The sequence below is a fragment of the Cyanistes caeruleus genome, chromosome 1 (genome assembly GCF_971803275.1).
Source record: "Cyanistes caeruleus chromosome 1, bCyaCae1.hap1.1, whole genome shotgun sequence".
Taxonomy (NCBI): domain Eukaryota; kingdom Metazoa; phylum Chordata; class Aves; order Passeriformes; family Paridae; genus Cyanistes; species Cyanistes caeruleus.
Genome location: NC_141701.1, coordinates 92,932,773 through 92,952,939, shown reverse-complemented (window position 1 = coordinate 92,952,939; position 20,167 = coordinate 92,932,773). Strand labels below are relative to the sequence as shown.

General features: G+C 41.4%; 1 long non-coding RNA gene across 1 annotated transcript in view; it reads right to left on the bottom strand.

The window, feature by feature from the left end:
- LOC111923732 (uncharacterized) overlaps positions 1-18,564 on the bottom strand; it is a 227,430-nt gene extending 208,866 nt beyond the window's left edge. Inside the window, exons 1-2 of the long non-coding RNA XR_015274046.1 lie at positions 18,308-18,564; positions 15,848-16,148 (exon numbers count right to left, since the gene is read on the bottom strand). This is a non-coding gene — a long non-coding RNA (uncharacterized LOC111923732). The remainder of the gene's footprint in view (positions 1-15,847; positions 16,149-18,307) is intronic.
- Positions 18,565-20,167: the final 1,603 nt, after the last annotated feature.

The following is a 20,167-nucleotide window of genomic DNA, read 5'->3' as shown; positions in this document are numbered from 1 at the left end:
CACTCAGGCAAGCTCAAGACTCACAAGCCATAAATCACTGGAAACCGTGAAAGCACAAATACGAACTCTTCCTGTTCCCACACTCCTGAAGTGCCCACAACAGCTCAGCAAGGATCTTGAGCACAACGGCCTTGAATCAAACCACTTATACCCAATACAATAAAGCCTCTGAGCTACCAATTACATTGTAATTTTTGTTTGGTGCACACTCTTGCATTTGAACATACCACAAAAAATGTTCTGATGCATTTGTTGTAACTTTTTCCATCCAAGAGACAATTACTAAGTATCATTATTTCTGCCCCTGACTTCTTCCATCTCCTTATCAATACTGTAAAATATTTCCTTTTATAGGTGGGCAAAATATAATTTTCATATTCACACTTTCAGATCAACTGTAGGTACAAATAAGGCAAAAAATTTTAGTGATATAGACAATGCAATGCCAAGCCAATGTGGATGTTCACTGGAAGTTTCCCATGCAAAGCTAGTAAGAATTGACAGCTTGCTTCTCCCAGGTGCTAAATTTGTGGATTTCATTCACAGCAAACAAGAGACCTTCAAGGATTCCAGTTCCAACAATGGTATTACAAAAGGAAAGGAATGGTGGGGCTGGGGGGGAGGTGGAAAAAAAAAAATCTAACTAAAACATTAAAACAAACAAAAGAGCCCAACCAAACAAAACTATACACATACCAACTAAACAACAAAGGCCAGAACAACAAAACATAGCACATGCAACATCCAGAAATCCTGATCATAGAGCACACAAGTTGGAACTTACCTGAGTACCCAAATTGAAACTAAAACTCCTGGTATAATGATTAAACAGCTTCCACATAAAAATGATAGACAGTCTTCCCCTGTAAATTACCTCTTACAACAAAATTATCAGAAATGATAGGAAAAAAAAAAAAATCAAATTCCCACCACACTGGCAAGAAAGAAAAATCTCAGAGAGGGATGTAAAATTCTCAGCTCAGATACTCTACAGAGACAGATCCCCACATGATATTCCCATTCCAGCTGGTACAGCTGGTGCAGAGGGAAGAGGGATCCTCCACGGGACTTCGGTGTCTGGCATTTCAGAAGCATCATCAAGTCCAGAGGAAAAAAGGGTCCAACAGGAGAAGCAATACAAGAAAGCCCTAGGCAATGCTGAAAGCAAAGCAAATGTTTTTTCCCTTCCACAATGCACCCAGGAAGAGGACACCTGTTTCGCAAAGCCATGAAGAAACAGCTACGTCCATTGGAATCCAGCCAGGGACAGGTGCCATCAATTGAGCATGTTTCAAATGAATCACAACTTTATCACAAGGATCATAATCCCATGGGATGATGTGTCCACTTTTAACCATTTCCTAACATGGCCTTCCTCTCCTGTGGTAATGCCTCACTCCTCCAGTGCGCAGCCTAAGTCCCACCACAGAGAGACTTCGAGCCAAAGCTTCCCCCAGCACCATTCACTTTTTAGGATGAATAAGTTTACACTCAGAAATATTAAAATACATTGTGTTAGAGTTAATGCATACAGATCTGGTCCAGATAACCTCAAGCAACTAATCAAGTAACCTGCAGTATCACAGCACTCATCAGGGGTATTGCCAGATGCTGAGAAGAGCTTATGATGGGGTTACCTGGGATTATCCCATCAAAGTTCTTAGGAAAATGAGATACACTGACCAACTCTCAATTGGATTAAACTGCTGTGGAGGGGTCTGTTTTTCAAAATTCACTCCAAAACAAAAAAACAAACAAAAAAAATAATCAAACACCCCCCACCCAATACTTTCAAAACCAAGAACAGAGCAAGAACATCTGCTCCCCCTGCCCATCTTCAAGATAGTCAGAGGTGAGGTCCAAAAGATATTAAAAAATACTAAAATAGGTCCCAAGAAGAACAGTTTCATGTGGATGATACCCTGGTCCTACTCTCCAGTCCTCAAAGGTCAATATGCAAATTTTAAGAATTCTTTGAAAACCTTGGGCACTCACCCAGATGTGTGAATTTACTGGAACAAATCCCAGACATTAAGATTAATTGAGTGCTCATAAATCAGGACTTGCTTACTCACTGCAGTTTCTAATGACAGTTACAAGCATTAAAACATCTAAGAATTCTAATCCCCAGAGATTACAGGCGGTAGTTAAACCTGGACCAAATCAGTCACAAATCACTAACGACTTGGGAAGTGGAAAGTGCACAGACCCTCCCTAAACCATTGTTTTGTCTTGACAAAAACAAGAAAACTGCACCTACTACACAAATAAGTGGTTCCACTCCAGAGAACCCCAGGCCTGATATTCCATTATTATTTTTGGAATGCCAGGTTTCTGTTCAGCTTTTAAATGGAAAATGGGAACACAATTACTTTAAGAGAGACAAAAAGGCTTAGTAAAGCAGCAACACACTATTTCTGTAGTAAATTAAGCCACATAGCATAAGCTAACTGCAGACAAAATCCAGCGAATGAGAAAGGTATTTTCCTACCTTCTACACATAGCTCTCTGCACAGGATTCTTTACCAAAAGAATCCAAATCCTCCCTCATACACACAGGAAGTTGGGTAAGTGCCTGATGTCACATACTGAAATGATCGTGTTCTCTATCTCCCAGGAGATGCCTCAGTATGGCAAAATCCAGGTGCAAATGAGCAGGAACAGAGCTCAGAGGTATTATCAGAGATAATATGATAACAGAAAACCAGCTGCAAGGTAACACACCTTAAGCTGAGAAACCAAAAACACAGAACCATGTGTTCTCCTCATATACGAAAACAATTTATCTAATCTGACTTCAATACTGACACCTCTCCAACACATTTACTTCATGTATTCAATATAAATCAAAATAATCCCATTTTTTTCTCCAAAACAGCAAAAGAACTTAAAAATCTAGAGGATATTATAATTTCCTGAGCTAAGCAGCTACTTCATAATGAGAACTTCTCATAACCTTCAGAAATACAGCACAAGTCTAACAAAGGAAGAATGGAAAACTGGCAAAATATTTAACAGCTAAAGTAAAATGAGCAATAATGAAAAACTAAAAAGACGTCCATACTCAGCCTCCAGTTGCCTTTCTACCAATAAAATCCTGCCAATAAAATTATTTTTAGGGTGTTCAGAGGTGCCAAAGAATTTTTAGTACATCTAAGCACTCCCCAATGATCAGAGGCAAGAGAAAACAAGAGCACATATATTGCTACAAATTTTTGGGATTACATGAAAATCAAAGTTAATGAGATCCTTGTAGCTTCACTTGTTCTTTAAGCAAGTAACCTACATCGCTGGATTTGCAGTTAGCAAACAGCCACTCATTATATAAAAAGAATGGCTGTCAGAAGCAGCTTTAGGACATGAAATTTTCCTTCAATGGAAATCAATTTTGCATCTTCCCCTACATTCTGCTCTCTTATCTCCATTCCCATCAAACAAAGCAAAAAATATGGCAAAAGGTTTTATAGTGCACTAGAAAATCTGTGCAAATGGAAGAAACCTAGGCAATTGACAGAAATCCCCAGAAATGCAAGTGACACTGAAACAATTTTCCAAAGCTCACTACCTAAAGAACCCTAGAGAAAATCTAAATAAAATATCAAAGGTAAACACAAAATTTCTTTTAAGTTCCTTTTCCCCCACTCGCTACACTGCAATGCACGTACACACAAACATACACACAGCTTTTCTCCCTTTTGCTTGGGTTTCCATTTTCTTTTACTGGCTTGATATATGCCCTTAAATCAGTACATAGGAAATAGTGTTTAATGTAACCCATGTTCTTCTAAAAATCCATCTTCTCTTAATTGTAATGTATAGAATTACTGTATGTGTCCGATGTATTGGCACTTAAATTTTGAGATTTGAAGCACGTAATAAACATAAAATGAAAGCAAATCACCAAACTTCTTTGATATAAGACATTATGCCAGAGCAAGCCAATCACCTGGTGAAGCTTCAGGGTAAGCAAACAAAGGGCATTAAAAAAAAAAAACAACATGGTTTTTCCTCTTATTTAACACACTTTAATTTTTCCACATGTTATATGACACGATCTGTAATATTTTATTACAGTCTGAGAATTCAGGAATATAAGAATCAAAACTATTTTATTTTATTATAGGGGAACAACACTGATCCTCCCACTTTCAAGAAGATTCAAGTGTGACATTAAACTAGCCAACAGAAGTTGCACTAAATTGCTTCAAAGCCAGAAAAGATTCCTTTCAGCCTGACACATCTTCCTGACCCGAACCTGACAGACAGCAGTAATTTAGCAAAGTGCAAGTGTTTATTTGCACATCTTGGGTCTATTTTATAGCCCCCAAGCCACGTGATGCTTCCTATTACACCACAGAGAAGCTGCTCTGACAGAAGGCTGGTGAATCTGAGACACAGCATTATCCAAACTAGAGGTAATAACCACCTCTAGTGTAGTTTTTGCTACACCAGTACAATGACAGACTTCCACAGAGGCACAGTCAAGCCATTTCTTGCATCCACAAAAGTTGGCCAAAAATACCTTAATTTTCCCCAGACCTGTTCCACTAATTAATATTTTAAAGCAAGTAGAAGATTTCAAGGTTACTGTATTCCTGCTCCAGTTATATTAAAACTTACTGCATACTTCCAGAGATGCACACAATTGAAAAAAAAAAAATCCACAAATTAAATACAATCCATATTCACAGGAATTTGCATATGGATTTCTAGTTAAAGTTATTATTAAGCACAGTAAGATTACCAGCATGTGCATTACTACTCTGCATGCATTAAAGATGCATCTTTGTCTCCCTTTTTCTTCTGCTTATCTACCCTGTTTAGAATGTTAAACTTCTGTGCTATGTAAATGAAAATATTTAATTATGCAAAGCAAAGTGGAAAGGTTTACATTATTATAATTGAGTTAAATTCTTTCTGCTTTAAGCTCAAATACTGAGAACATAGCTGAGCATCTGTTAAGAATTTCAAAGTCTTAAACTGCTGCTTTATAAATTTTAAGAGCTACATGTGAACAATTTGAAGCCTTTTGATGTTAATAAAATTACTGTAATATATTCAGTTTTCATGGTTAAAATTAAGGGAAGTCTGAAAGCTTAATGCAAATCCAAGGTGAGAAGCAAATTCAGAAAGAAGTCGCTTGTTTGCTGCAATTTTTCAAGTCTCATGGTAACCAGAATATATAATTGCAAACAAATGAATGAACAAATGGCTAAGGAAGCTAAAATAGAACTGTCTCAGGAAAACATCACCTTTCAACACCTATGAACAACCTGTTCATAGGAATAGGTCTCCTTTAGCAAGAGAAAACCTAATGTTGCATACACAACAGTGAAGAACTCATTAAAAGGCCAGGGTGGCATACTGAACACTGTAGTCACTTCAAAGGGATACTTGTGCTATGTCTTCACCTAACTATGCTGAGACACTCAGCAAATACACCAGTGTTATGAGCTATAAAGCAGGATGTCAAAGAACTGTAGCTTTTTATTAACAAAATTTCATTGAATCCTCACACCACAAATAATTGCCAGATTGGCCTTCTACTGGGGTACAGAAGTACAAGTAGCCCAAAGGAGCTCAAACACACATAATTAGAAAGGAGGCAGAAGAAAAAAGAACACTCCTTCTGCCAGCTCCACCTGCTGCAAAGCTGCCATTTCTCAGATCTGAAACACCAAATTTAGCAGGATACTTAAAAATACTAAAGAGAAAACCTAATTTGTTTTGATGTTCAGACTCTGAGATGCTGGAACATGCTGGCTGCTTACTTCTGTGAGTGGTAACCCTCTTTTCTCCGATCAACCTCACCACGTTTACTTGGCCACAAAGCTACAACGATCTGCTGCACAGGGAAACAAACACAGTCTGCAAGGAAACACATCTGGTTCACTAATTTGGAGCTGCCCTATGAGGTTTCAGACATTCCCTTCCACATACTGGGGTGACTGGCCTTGTCCCTGTGCCATGGAAGTGTTTACAACCTTTAGCAATGGGAGAAGGTTTAAACTTTTTTACATTAATATTTCAGATGCAAAGCTTTGACCATGCCTGCCCGTGCTGCTCAAGCAGAAACTCCACCAACCTTCAAGATCCAACCTTCTCCTCACCCAGGCTTCATCTGGCAGAGGAAGCAACAGGCATCCTCAAACACTCAACTGCTGGTTGGCATCCAGATGCTGATGGTTTAAACAAACAAAGAAATGTGGGCAGCAACTTCTGGCTAGAGGTTTGATCAGACTAATTTGCTTTGCCCATCCCACACCCTGGAGTACCTATACTGGTATGGTGAATACCAGTATGATACCAATAGCCTGATAGTACAGGCTCATTGCTGTGTTGGCACCACCTCCTCCAAGAGGCTGGGGTATTATTTTGAAATAAAGTATTACAGAGTCACACTAACCACTTCACAATCACAGCTGAAACTTGCTTTCCACTACAGGCCCAGTTCTAATGCTTCTCTCAGGGCAGAAATGGATGAAACTACTTAGCTAATTACAAGCCTGCATACTTAGCTGTGTTGTTAATATCTAATTATGTGGGCTCTAAATATAAGCAGATTTGAGCTTTTTTTACCACTGTTTATGTATGCTTTTTTTGGGTAACCCAACACCGGACAGTTGTGGGGTTTTGACGGTTAAATTGGTATAAAAGTATCTGGGCCCCAACCCCAGCCACCATTTCTGCTGCATTTCTCACTTGGCACAGGCTACACTTTATACTGACTGCATAATTTGAAGGCTCTGCCTCACTTGCTTATCCCCCACACAGCCTCCCAAGGAAAAACCTCACACCACCGAAGGCATTAAAATGCATTAAGCTGGATAACTGCAAAATGTCACGAGCCCTTACTGACTCCACGGTTTAAGTGTGGGTTTTAATAGAGGTAATATTTCTTCATTGCTAGCCAGTGCAAGATTTGTTACCTACACAATGACTCAACTATGACATCTTTTATGAGTGATATGTTAAACTAATTAACATTAACCTAGCAGAAGAATCAAGCATAAATTAGAAACCATTTCAGTTAAAGATACAGAGAGAGCTTCTATACTGATAATTTTCCCCAAACAAAAGATGCTGGTCTTTGAAGTATGAGATTTCCTTTTAAAATTAACTGGTTCAGAATTATTATTCTGCTTTTTAAAAAATATATCATTTGTACTTATTTCAACATAAAATAATAAGGCGCGTGCAGCTAGCATAGCAATTCTAAATCAAAGAACTGAAGAGCCAAGACAGAATAAGAACCTTACAAAACCTGTAAGACACATTAAATACCCTACTATGCTTAATGAATTGTTTGTTCCCCTTCAGACAGTAATGTCTATAGATTATGCCAGTTCTTCTATACAGCAAGTATGGCCCTACACCCAAAAGCAAGTATCAAGTGTTTATGGCAATATTCTTTAGAGTCCATACCACTCATATTTTAACACCTATTTTTGCAATAAGTATATTAAACCCCACCAAAAATATATATAAGTAAAAAAAAAACCCACCAAATATATATATATATATACATGTTGTCCAAGAGTGCACTCTGGTTCCCTTTAGAGCCACATTAAGTGGCTGTAACTCCCTCGAAAGCTAACTACTATCAAATATCTCTCTGACAAGTTGTTATTATATTAGATTCAACCCCCACCTCTCCACAGAGGTTCTCCTTTTGTTTTTCATAGAAGAAATTGGTCTTACCTAAAGAGAGCTAGAGATACCTTGTCTGACTTACTGTGTTTTGCAGTGATGGCAGTATATGATCTATAACAAGTTTTTGCCAAGAAGTTAATCCAGGCACTGACCTGAAATAACCAGGTCTTCTTCATATCTCTCTTCAGCCTGGGAGCATTCAGAAAAAAATTAAGAATAAAGACACCCGGTTCCTCTTACACAAATCATAGACATAAACCACTGCACAGGGTAGAAAACCACACAGGAATGTGTTAGATGCAAAATGGCTCCTGGCAGCTCCTGGGGTGTTTGCACAGCACTGTTCACACTAAGCAACCAGAAGCCTAAAATATACACTGCTTTAATCCAGCAACCATCACTCAGATACATCATTTCTGATACAGCAGAGCAACAAACCAGAGAGCTCCCCTCCACTTCATTTTCAGAAACAATCCACCAGACTACAGCATGTGTGCAAATCCCTATTTTTAATAATGACATTTTTTAACACCTACAATATGCTCTCCTACAAATCCTACATCGGACAACCCAACTATGCTTCACAGGACTGCAGCAACACTGTAAGAAAATACTCAGGATGTATAAACCTGAGCAACAATCTCAACAAATGAATGAATTCATATTCTGCCTCTTTACTGTCTTACTCTCTCTGATCTGTCATATCTTAACATACTGCCTTTTGCAACAGAGTTCAGGAGAAAAAAACCTGTTTCGACTACAGCATGCAATCCAAGGTCAAAGCAGCAGATTGATTTCTTTGCATTTGCAAATGCAAAGAAATCAATCTGGGAATGGTTCTTGTCTTCCTTTGCAAACATCCTTTCATGTGTCTCAAACAGAGATACACTAATACATCTCCCTGCAAGAAGTCCACAAGTAGCATTCCCTGCATAATTTTGACAGTGCTCAAAACAATTACTACTGAAGATGTTTAAAAAAATAAAAAAAAATCACCTCTAACCATTTCAAGTATTACACTGTACATAATATAATAAAGCAATTAATTCCACAAAAATCAACATATATAGTGGGAACGTACGTATATATATACATTATACATACATCAAAAATTAAGCCATAATGATTACCAGTTGAACAAGCTAATTTTTTAAGTGCTTTTGAAAGGTACATTTCAGCTATGCCTTGCTGCTCTTCAGTGGCACCTTTTAGAAGGATGAAAGGGAGTAGTGAGCAGTATGGCTGAAAGTGTTTTACAACTGATTACAGTGAATTCTTTCTACTGTCACTTTTCCATTATGTTTTTTAACTCATCAGTATATGCACACAGGATGGATGTATTTTAAGAAACAGACTGTTAAATTGGAATAGGACACGTTTCATTTTGAGTACCCAAAAATCCAAAACAAAGGAAGACAGCATTGAAGACCACCAACAAAAGACAACAAGAAGCAAGGTCTGGAAAAGAATAAGATTGCTCCAAACAGAGGGGAAAAAAATCACTTTTCTCCTTCATGAAGCTGCCTCAGGCACATCTTTTGTTCTGGACTCCATGGTATGCACTTATACACATTTATATCTAAAATATAAACAAGTAATGTATGTGTATACAAACATAGGTACTCTGGTGTCTGATTTGCTTTTCCAAAAACTCTAGACATCAGTATCACCACTGAAGTCAACAGCAACTATTATTTGGCTCTATGAAAAATTGACCCGGATGATTGGATTTAAAGACAACCACTCAAACTGATGGCTAGACAGGAAAAAAATGTGCTCTGGATAACCCAAATTGACTGATGAAAATATTTCAGGTATTAATTTTGAGCTACTACACACAATGAGGAAGATGCTAATTATGTGTTTTATTAAATAAGGCATTTAAAATAAACTAGTATCAAATTAATCTTCCATCTAGACGCATTGTGTGGTCCAAGACCAATCTCAGTGGGCATTAAGCAAATTGCTAATTTGTTTCTTTGGGAAGAGGGAGCAACTTCTCTTATTGCTGCCTTTAAAACTTCCTTTTCAGTCCTGTTACTAGGTGAACTGCTGTCAGGAACACACACCAGGCTATAGACCTTTTCCTGCACTGCCCAGGCACTGGAATTCCTGCAGGGGATATATATCAAACCCTGCCATGATCTCAGACACAGATTGCAACTGCATGCAAAAGGAAAGCTGTAAAGACATATAATGCATAGAACTAAGGCTATAAAAATAATGTATACAAATCCTGAAGCTGAGAGGCAACGGCGTGATAAAGAACAAGATTTTGGGTTTAGAATTACATTTCTCTCATTCCTTCTTTTTCAAGTGTAATTTCAATAAATTTAAAAAAAAAAATAGATTGGAAAATAAAAATAATGAAAAGCCAAGCACTGAAAATGCAAAATTGTGAACCTGATCCACCCTTCTTTCTAGAGCCTGATTTTCAGTGATGAGCCATGCCTACACAAGATTCACAATTCCAATGCAGGAGCTCGAATGAATAAAGCTACTACTGGCTACACGGCATAATAAAACTTTGAATATGGCAAAATTAAGCCCCAGGGATAGATGATGAAAAGGGTTCTATCTTATCTATCTTTTTAACAAAAAGGCAAAACATCTTTTGTAAGGGCAAGAGTGCATCTCTTTCAACACTTGAAGCCCAAACCCTTGAAACAACAGCCTCTCTACAAAGCACAACTGAGTTCATGTCCGCACACACCCCCAGGAGAGCCCAATGAAAAGCCCCCTGAGCTACCACTGGCTCAGGTCAGCTCCAGCACCAGCAGAGCTGAAGCCACATCATACCCCAGACCAGCAGAGAAGCAACAATTGGCAGATAAAGAACGGTAGCACAATCACACAAAGGAGTTTACAGGCCTAATTTAATACCTGGCATGGCAGCACACCAGACTGCACCAAAAGCATCAAGTTGCTTAAAAACACCTCTGCGTTCACTGCATAATCTAGGGTACCTTCTTACGTACTCTGAAGCCACTACAAATTTCATTATTTTCAGAGGATAGGCACAGATCAATACTGGTATCAACCAAAAACCAATTTTCAAATTCTGAAAGATAACTGAGAAGCCACACAAAGTTTCACCTCCAAGATATTCTGAAAACAACTCCTGAACAATTTGCCTAAATTGTTGCCTTGAACAGTGTTGCAAAGAGAAACAGAAGATAGTAAATTGTATCCTCAGTTGAAGGTTGCACTGATTTGGGGTGTAATTTATTGCAAAGTATGCAAAGCTAAAGTTAACTTTGTTTCCTTTCACAGCATTAAACAGCGGAATTTTATGTCTCACCAAAAAGCCAAAATGGCTGGTGTCTGAGCTATTTATAACTTATGCCACAGCCATTTAAAGATTTCACTCCATTTTCCAATTAGAAATGCTCTGGTGGCACAGGCGTCCTGACACGTAAATTATGACAAACAGCTTCTCATCCATTCCCACAAAATCCACGTCTCCTTTATCCCATCCATCACTAGCGACTAGCCCTCGTTTTCAAAACGTCTCACCACTTCCTTTCCTCACCAATCATCACTGGCTCACAACCAAGCCAGACTCCATCCTTATCAGCCCAGAGTATCCCCTCCCACTGCCCACTTACTAATGTTATGGCAATCAAATGCCTCCTCCTTTCATACCCAGCCCCCTCCCATGCCTGCAAGAAATTCCATGAAAACATTCATGATTCCACTTTAGCACTTTCTCTTATCTCTGGCAGGGAAGTAATGCTGGCACCCAGAGCAGCACCACACTCATCACCTCATGTGGAATTTAAAGTTTCAAAAACAATTTACCAAAAAATAAAAATAAAAACCACAGGAAAGTGACAGAAAAATTTATACTGGATCCTTTGTAACCTTTAAGATGTATCAAAATGCAGTTTATTTCATAGAGTTGCAACATTGTTCTTAAATAGAAGGACTGTAGATTTAGTTTACAAGTGTAAAGAAGTTAAATCACTTTTCAGTTTTTAGGAGTAGTAGACATATCTGGATTAGGTAGGAGCTTTTTCTCTTCTTTGTACAGAGTCAAACACAATTTCTTCTCACTAATCTACAATATTCATGGATTTAAATACAGAATCTACATTTGTAGTAGTCTCATAACCTTTCAGGGGAAGTACTGTCCCTGTCCTCGAAGGCCAGAACTAATTTTGTGTTAAAATATTCCGAGTCCCCCGAGCTTATCCATTTCCCCCTTCAAAACCCAAACACATCTATGCATTTCAATCAAGAAAAGGTCAAGACATCAAGCACGATATGACCCTACCTCAGGCTTCACAAATAGTTTGTGATAAATTTCATGTTATGACAATGCAAAGAAAAAAAAAATAAAAGAATACAAACAGAATCCATTAGTGACTTGGAAAGCTTCTTGCTACATAAAATAAATCCAATCAAGAAACAGAAAACTATTCCAGACACCATATGCCTCTGTCCTGACATTATTGAGAGCACTTTATAGAAAAATCAGGTCACATATAGGAAGCTTTGTTTTCATTAAAAGTCTTCATGCAATTATTTCTCAATCATAACTGTAATATAAGGTGTGGGGGATTGTGATTTGTGTAAATCCACACTCAGATTTCAAGTGGAAGCTCTCTCTTTCCGGTCTTGGTTGACTTTCTTGTACCTCCCATAAAAATTTGCTCTGACAAGAAAAGCAACAAATTGTACTCCAATGGTTATATTCCCTCTGTAAGAATACTGTACCTGAAGTTGCATAATAAGGTGACAAACCAGTGAAAGGAGAAAAATAAAGAAAACATCATATTTGCAATAACTAATTCTATAATAAGTTCTATAGTAAGCACATGACATTCAACCAGCCTTAAGCAAAATAAGGAGGGGAAAAAAAATCAGGCACAATTATCAGTAGCATTTTCTGTGGAACCAAAGATACAAAGACAACTCCATTCTAGTAACATGCCCTGACCTACAGCTTCCCTCTTGCTTTCTCAGTGAAGATCATGAAGTGGCTGTTTATCATGCCAGCCTCTTCATAGTTACCAATATCCTTTGGACTGCTCAGGAGCCCTTCCAGGGACTAACAATCCTATGTCCAAAAGCTGTTCCCCAAAATTTCACTCAAGAATCAAACTGTGTCCCTAAATCCTGAGGACACACTGGTGAAGCCTTTAGAGAAGAAGGCTTCTTTGTCCTTCAGTGCCAGGAGTGGGGTCTCCCAAAGGAGGGGTGAAAGCAGGCCCTCAGGAAAGCATCCCTATCTGCATTTTGTATCAGGAATCATCATGGGTCTACAGAAATCTCTACCTCACCTGGAAATTCTGGAGTTCATGCATCCAGAAAATCACTTCAACCAAAGGGAAGGAACACTCAAAGAAATAAAGTCACTTATTGCATTTTCCTTTCTACCCCCCTAGATGTCAATGGATAGGAAGTTACTCCACATGCCATCTCCTCTTCCACCTGAAAATATGGCAGTAACAAAACCTGCCCTGTTCTCGTCTGCCCATTCTTCACAGTGCACAACTCCAACTAGGCAACTCACCTGCCCACACACACTACACTGTAAAATTTGCACTGCTTGAAGCTGTTCAATCTCTTCCACTCTCAGGCTGGGTTGACCTGAAAGACACTCAATGCTTACTCCCACCTCAGTTACACAGAGCAAAACAGTTTCTCAAACAACCAAGAACATTGGCTAGAAGACTTCCTTAACTGAGAGCACAGTTCAGAAGAGGAATCACTGTTCAAACTGTCTGGATTTGGTTTAATTTGTTTTAGGTGCAAATTCTGCTACCAGATTGTAGTTCCAGGGTAGGCTTGTGAGGGAGAGTTCAGACACCCCACCCCCAAAACCACACTACCTCGGGACACCTGCAAGGATTTCAATCACTTTCCAGGACTGCCACAAGCAAAGCAAGTGACTGCCAAATTGCAACCAAAGACAAATCATGGAAACAACCTCTTTCCCACACTTCCCATGCCCAAAAACCCCCTCTCAAGCAACAGTGCCTCCCAACCAGCCCCCTCTGAGAGCATCAAGGTTCCTTCCTACCCCAAGTAAGGCAGGTGGTCCCTATCACCCCTCCCAGGGCTCAGGTGCTGCTCCTTCCCCACAGCTCTCAGCCTTCACCCAACCCCTGCTGCATCTGCCCCTTTGCAGGGACTTCTCCCAGGAGAAAGCGATGGGAACATTCCAGCCAGGGCCCCCAGCAAGCATTTCCCCCATCTCTCTGCATGCCACAAAAAGGTCTCCCCTCCTACCAGCCCAGCACACCTCCCAGCTGGGAACTACCACACTGAACACTTTCTATCTGGCCCTGCTTTTTCTGTCTCTGCAGATCTCATCTCCAAATAGGAGAATGATTCTTTGAGTTTTACTGGAAATAGTCCAAAGAAATTTGAAGATGGATAAGTTGTAAATCTTAACAGTTTGTCACCAAGTTATTAATGTTTGAAATGTTCCAAGTACAAAGAAATGCAAATACATCTAATAATTTGCCTATTATATCCAGAATCCTATGAAAATGATGAAATCTACACAATCTACACAAACTCTCAGATTAAGCTAAGGAGTAGTTTCTTTATCTTAGTAATTATAAATAAAAATTCCCCTCAGTTTTCAGTGCTTATGAAGATGAATAGCTTTCATGCAGATAAATGAAGTGTACCTCTATGTTCAATTTAGTTTTCCTAAAGAGTGGCAAGTACCTGAGAAGAAACTCAACTTGAACAAAATCTTCACGGAAACAAAATAGGATTGCAGTTTTGATTTTCTTTAAATAGAGAAAAATAGTAACTGGGTTTCTTTTCCAAGATGATACTAGATAGCAGTTCTAAATATTTTCATCTACACAAACCAGTTATTATCCTTCGTTTTCTCCTTCCACAAGCAGCCCAAACTTTCCATTTCTGAGACTTCAAATTAAAGACTTTCATATGGCTAGCTTCAGTCATGCAAAATTCAAAAATAGTATAAATGCAGAACAATATTAAGACCATAAATCTAAATGTACATTAATTGCATCCAGTATGCAACAAAAAGCTTACCCGCAATAATTGAGAAAATTAAGAGTAGGTATTTATTAAAGCACAGTCAGAACCAGGAAATTAGAACTGTATTCCTTCTTGTATCTCTGTTTACAACGGGAAAGGATCACAAGTGATTATTCGTTCAGATTTCTGTTTTCCTCTAAAGTAGGCCAGCCAGCTCAGCACTTTTCTTAAGATTATGAATACTTGTCTGCCCTACATATGGTTTAGGCTGAAACCAATCAGTTGAGCTGAAACATACAGCAAAACCGACTATTTTCATGTCATTCATTTTCAGCTATAATGAAGAAGTGCACAGAACAGGTATAAAAGGATCAGATTTTAAATACTTTTAAAATTTGCTTTGCCGTTAGCACTTAGTTCACTAAGGAGCTCACTGATTTCCTCGCTACTGGATTAACACTTTATCTAGATTCAAGAATAATTTGTTATTCATTAATAACTCTTTAACCACTTGTTTTCTCTGCTAGTTTCCAGTTCATTTTTGAATGAACTGATTACCTCATTTAGTAAGAAAACTGGGTGCTGAACTGCATCCAATAGACTTTCACATTACTAGAACATTCAGGATGCCAAGCACACTCTGCAAGAAGCCTTACATCAAAACTTTAAAAGCGTATGAAACAAAAGAATTCCTTACAATTTTAACTGAAATACTTTTGTTTTCTCTTTCTCCCCCATACAAGCCATCCTTAAGATTTTTGTGGCTGTTTGGATGAAGAGAGGTTAAATAATAGAAGGTTACTAGCTTGAGTTCAAAATAGAAAACAGTGATGTCTTAAAACAAACTGGATTATTTGGAAGACCAGAACTGCAGAAAGTGTTTTGCTTAAATTGTTTTTAACTTATTTTTCTTAAAAGTTATGTAGTCTCATTTTCTAGAGCTTCTAGACTCTTATAGACTCAATGAAATCATTACCTTCAAAATGTAAGTTAATTATGGAAAAATAAAAACTTTCATATTTGGGTTTTCCTTTTCCATTTAAGATTACAACATTTCTGTTAGATTAACAGCACTCAAAACTCTTTACAGGTATCAGTAGCAAGGCAAAACAAAAAAATTAATAAATAGATAGAAGACTACAAAGCAAGTTTGTTAAAAACAAAGACAGTACACTTTGCATTTTGATGTATGAGACAGTATTTTTGCACCAGGGGAGAAGCATACCTTTCATCAGCTGCAGAACCTTGGTGTCAGATGGCAGTATAATCCAAATGGGTCTCAGCAGCATGTTCTACAATATCCACAAGTTTCAGCATGGGACTCTTCACCCAGGAAACCATTAACCATAACCATGGATCCAGACAGCTAAAACGTTAAGCAGCTGTAAGTTCCAGCTTGAACCATGTTAAGCAGGTCTGAGGAATCCCAAACTGTATTCCACCATTTGAAGAGTAATGCAGTATGGCATCCATCACAGACTGATGTTCTGGCAACCATCCCATTTTCCCAACAATCATGTTGTGACCTGTTTGAATACGAGGAAGAAGTGTTAGCTCAGCACAGTAACTGCCACACCACTGGTGGACTAACACGCAAATATAAAGTTCTTTTGAATAATTTCAAACAAAAATTTCTTCATAGATTTAGACACATCCTAAACTCAAACCCTGGTGATGGTGCTTTGCTTTAAAAACATTGCAGGGCTGGAGTGTAACAGAAGAAGGTATAAGAAAAAGGCTTTCATATATCTCTACAGATTGCACGGTCTTACCCTCCAGAAAACACTGAACTGACAGGGGAAAAAAAGGTAATACAAAGGCTCTTCATCTGCCCTGGCAGGTATTAAAAAACTAATGAAAACAGTAAGTCAATAAAAAAAAAAAACAAGTAGCAAAAATAAAAGTCATCAACCCTTTTGAGGGAAGCCTATGTGATCTCTGTCTCCTCCTTCCTTCGTTGTAGGTCTTCCCACAGCACCTCCACCAGCAGATGTGCTACTTCAGTTGGGACCGAAACTATGAGTACCACTGGTGACATTTGGCCCAGGAAGAAGCCAAAGTAGCCAAACCTGCATCAGCCTACTCTGGTAGTCCCCCTATGCAATTCCTTCAGGGATGCAAAATGCAAATTTAACTTAGGTTGGAAAGGGGACTATGAGAAATGGAGAGAAAAGTCTGAGTGCTCTGCACAGGAGGAAACAATGATGTGAAGAGCAGAGTCAGGCCTGCAAAGATGGAGTGGGGGAAACGGAAAAGAACAAAGTTACACACCAAGGACAACTGAGAGGAACTAGAAGAAGCTTTTAGAGACTGGAGAATGCACAGAGATGAAGATGAGCAAAAAGGAGAAAGTGAACACTGATTAACTAAAATCACTGCTAGAAGCTCTGTCTGTATAACTGGGTAATATGGATGTAGGGCAGTCCACAGATAAATAAGTTTAGGAGAGAACAAGAAGAAGCTTTATGTTTGCTAAACATCAGGAGAAACGAGTGTTTCTACGCATGGAGGAAAGGAAGTGTCTTGGCAAAAGGAATTTTTCATGAGACATGCAAGAAAGCATAAATATAGAGGAGTAGGTGGGAAAAGATTAAGGAGGATGAATAACAATAAAAAGTGAAGAAGTATATTTCAGAAATTCTGAAGTGGGTAGATCTAAGGAGAGAAGAGGACAATTAGTAAACTGGGACAAGAAAACACAAGAAAGTAGAGGACTAGGATGAAAAAAGAGAAAAGTGGGCAGTTGTTACGTAGCACAGAAAAAGAGGATGGGGAAACAGTAAGATACCAAATTGATCAAGATAATTAAGAAAAGTACAAAGAGCGGACAAGTAAGTTTTCTGGAGTTGCGATGCTTGCTCTAGACAGCATGAACCAAAAAGAATGGAACAAAACCCAAGGCAACTATTGCGTTTCCAAAGGGACGAAGGGAATTGCACTGAAGCCCAGCCGAGGAAGGGCCATCCTGGACTGACCCTTCCCACTCTCCCCTTCTCTACTATCAATGCATTTGGAAGAACAAAGTTCTCCCTCTGGTCCGTCCCTCTTCTCCGATAATTGTCCCTCGGCACTTCTGCGCACCTTGGTTCCCTGGAATGGTCCCGCAGGAGCAGCGCGTTACCCTCTGTGGTGTCTCTGGCCCCGCCACCCAAGCTGGGACACGGCGGAGCCCCCTCCTTGCCCCTGCCCAGCCCCACGGCCTTCACTAGCCCCCCACTCTCTGGCCAGGCCGGCCAGGGCTCCCTACAATCCCAGCAAGTTTTCACCGTCTTCAGCTTTTCTCTGTCTCAACTCGTCAAAACACAGCCCGATCCAAAAAGCCCTCCGAGTTCACTTCCCTCCCCTCAAAAGGAAAAAAGAAAAAAAAAAAAGAAAAAAAAAAAAAAGAAAAAGAAAAGAAAAATACAAAAAAGTTAAACCTCTAAAATAAAACAATGCAGGCACAAGAAGGAGGAAAGACCCCCCCCGAGCAGTGCCCCCCAGCCCGCATGACGGGAGTTGGGGCGGAATGACTGCCTTACCCTCCGCAAAAATACCTGCATGTGCTCCCAAAAGTACAAAGAAGAGGCTGGGCTGGCCCGCAGCCGCCTCCGCTGCGCTCCCAGAGCCGGGCGCGGATGGCAGGGCGGAGGGGGGGGCGACGAGGGAGCCGGGAAAGAACAATAAACCCCAAGTCCAAACGTACCTTCTCCTTTCTCTAAACTGTGAAACCAGATTTCCTTAGAAACCTACGGCGAGGCTCTTTGCTTTTAAGCTGCGGGAGAGCTCGAAGAAAGTTGAGTAAATCTCTTCGGATAAAGTTGCCGAAGATGAGTTAACCCGGGAGAGGCGACGGAGAGATGGAGAGTTCATCCGAGTTTCTCCTTTTGTTCAAGTTGCCCGAGCAGACAAAGAGCCGGCAGCGGCGGCAGGTCCCCCGCGCCCCTGCTCCCCCCGCGGTCCGGGCGCCGCCGGGGTCCCGTGCTGCCCTCGCCCCCCGCCTCCTCCCACCACCGCAACTTTCCGTCTGCTCCATCCCTCCTCAGCCCCGACCCCGGCTCCGGAGCAAAACTTCCCTCCAACTGAACCTCCCAGAAAAAGAAAACAATTTAATTCAAGGCGGGGGAGTGGGGGGTGGAAAGGGAGAGAACCATCTCTCAAATCATTATTTCCGGTAGATGCACCTCTTTGTTTGGATTCCCCGACTGTCAGTGAGGACAAGTCTCTTGGGATCTGCTTTCGGACAGTTTGATCTGCCGGAATGAGACAGGCAAACGCAGGACATAAAGAAAAATAACTTTAAAAGAAAGAAAAGGGGGGCGGGGGGTGGGGAGTAAATAGAAAACAATATAAAACTCCGGAGTTGCGAAACGAACCCGTTTTTCATGGACACGGGAAGTACATAAATAAACAGCTGAAGGGGAATTTCGGAAAACTGTTGGTTCTCCTCCCCCTCCCCTTCGCACTTTTCCAGAGAACGTAACAAAAAAAGCCCCCCGAAACCTCCTGGCCGCGGCTCCGTGCCGGAGCTCCTGGCATCCCTACCTGTTGCGTAAAGCGCAAAGATGGGGCCGGCCGCATCCGTCCCAAAGAAACCAACAGGGAAGGAGGGGACTGCCCGCACCCCACGGCCCCTCCACCTGCCCTCCGCAGCCCCCACGGGCACACCCGACACGGGCGTCTCCGGCAGCCCCGGCGCGTCCCCGGCGGAACGCGCGGCCGCCCGCGCCCTGCCCGGCCCCGGCCCCGCGGGCGGCCGTCGGGGCGCCCGGGTCCCCGCCGAAAGTTTGGCGGGGCGGGGCCGGGGTGCGCTGCGGCCTCGCACCGAGACAAAAGGAGCGCGGAGCAGCGCTGCGGCTCACCTTGGAGGGAGAGAGTGAGGCTGAAGGGACACCTTCCGCCTCAGTCCTCCTCCTCCTCCTTCCCGTCCCCCCGGCCCTGTGGCGACGGCGGGGCCGTGGGACAGGCTCATGTTGGGGACCGGGGCACGACCACCTGGCTCAGCCCCGCCAAGGGTCCGCGCCCCGGCGCTAAACAAAAGCGGGGGGCAGCGGCCCTGCCTCCCGCTCCCCGCCCGCCCCCGCTGTCCCAAACTCTTTGGTGCCCAGCCTGCATCCCAGCGGGCCGGCCCCGCGCTCGGGAAGGACGGAGAAGCTCGGCGGTGCGGCCGGAGCGGGACCCGCACGTCGGGCGAGCGGGTCCGGGGCTGGCGGCAGGGCGGGAGCGCTGCCGGGAGGTGCCGCAGGGCGGGGGGGCCACGACGCGGACCCGCTGCTCATTGTCCGTCCCTGGGTGTCCCCGCGGCAGGGTGGCATGGAGGGTGCGGGAGCGTCCACAGCACGCTTGGGGGTCTTGTGGGTTTGTGCGCTGTGTGTGCACGGTGGAGATGGGTGCCAGAAGCTCCAGCCCTCAGGACCTTGCCTACCAGGCCAGAAAGATGTGCCCAGAAGTGCTGTTTACTTTATTTTCTTTTCTCTTTTTGGTTCGTTTGGCTGGTTTTGTGTTGGTTTGGTTGGGAGGAGGGGTGTTTTTGTTTGTTTGTTTGTTTGTTTGGTTTGTTTTGTTG